Source organism: Artemia franciscana, chromosome 13, assembly GCF_032884065.1.
Source record: "Artemia franciscana chromosome 13, ASM3288406v1, whole genome shotgun sequence".
In the NCBI taxonomy this organism is placed as follows: domain Eukaryota; kingdom Metazoa; phylum Arthropoda; class Branchiopoda; order Anostraca; family Artemiidae; genus Artemia; species Artemia franciscana.
The window spans coordinates 15860990-15862796 of NC_088875.1; positions in this window are offsets into that span (position 1 = coordinate 15860990).

The following is a 1807-nucleotide window of genomic DNA, read 5'->3' on the forward strand; positions in this document are numbered from 1 at the left end:
GCGTGTGTCCGGAAAGGTTAAGTGTATTTAGGTGAAACATTATGAAAAGTTGAAGGGAGTTTTGAAGTGAATGAAAAGACATTAAATGAATGAATGAACTTTATTACCCGTAAAAGTAAAAAAACACAAAGTACGGAGTATTATAAATAAAAAAAAGCAAAAACGATAAACAGCGAAGAAAAAAGTTCAAACTAACAAAAGACAACATCGACTAATTAACCAGTATCAATATGGAAAAAAGGCTGCAGAGGGTCGCAAACGTGAATAAAGTTGATAGTCTTTTTGCATAAATCATCACTGGAAATCGAATCCAAGAAGGCACATCAATTAAACCAAATCGAGCAATTATTTTTTTTATTTCGGTGCCATCTAGGAAGCCGGAGGAGGAATTTGCAGTATCTGAAATAAGCCATACATAGAGTATGTCGATCTTTCTTACGAAACAGATGATCCATGCCTGATAAAAACAAAAGCACAGGGACGCAATAAGCGCATCCAGGCTGTCATAAGGGCAAATCTGAAATATCTAATGATATTAAGTTCGAACTTTAAGCGTATGTCGAGGAGAATTTTAAACTAAATCAAAAGAAAATACACGTATCTAGTTTGTCGAAAGTGCGTATCTTTCATATATCAGGAACGGCTAAGGGCATAAAGTTCAAACTTTCAGGATGTGTTTCTGGGAATGTTGAACTAAATCGAAAGGTAATATTTGCTAGGCGTATCAAGTTGAAACTTTCAGGGCATGTTTAGGGGGATGTTGAAATAAACCAATGAAACTATCTGCATCCAGGTTGTGAACAAGGCGTACATGAAATTCCTCAGGTACGATGAAGGGTATTAAGTAAAAACTTTCAGGGTATGTCGAAGAAGACAATGAACTAAATCAAAAGATGCTCTGCGCATACAGGCTGCCAAAAAGGCGCATCCGCAATGTCTTAGTAGCTGCTAAGGGCATAAAGCTAAAACTTTCAGTGCATGTAGAGGGGGATGGTGATCAAAATCGAAGGACACTATATGCATCCAGGATGTCAAAAGAGCATGCTTGCAAAATACCATGAACGGCTAAGAATTTAAGGTAAAGGTTTCAGGGTGAGGTGAGTGGGATGTTGAATCCAGATTGTCAACAGGGTGTATTCGTAATACCTCAGTAACGGCCAAGAATACAAAGTTGAAACTTCCAGGGCCAGCTGAGGAGGATATTGAACTGAATCAAAAGACGTCATGTGCATACTGGGTTTCTATAATGGGCGCATTCGCAATATCTGAGGAACGGCTAATGACATCCAGTTCAGATCCAACAAAATTTTCTTTTGATTATTTGATTCTAATAATTTTTTGCAACAATCTGATTGGAACTTCATTAAAATAAAAATCTTTAAAGATTTATTTTCATTTGCCGTTTTATGGACAAAATGCCAATTGAATCGTTCAAATTGAAACCCCGCTTTCCTGTGCTGTGCTAAGAAAAAAAATGTATTTTTGTAGTTTTGCTGATCGATTTTATTTTTGCATTGTCCATGAAACGACAAATGAAAGCATGGGGTCCGGCCCATCTCCCTCTGAAAATCCCCAGAAAAAATCATTTTGGAATATTATCCCCACGGTTAATATATCCTCTACTGGAAAATTTATCCCATCAAAAATTTTCCACAGAAAATTACCCCCTTCATCCCCTTATAGTTTCCTCCTTGAAAATTTTCCAATATGTAAAATTAAGCAGCCAGAGGGAAATTAAGACAATAAAAAGCAATAAGGGTTTCTGAAATATACTACCTATATTCCGAAATACATGTAGAACATATGG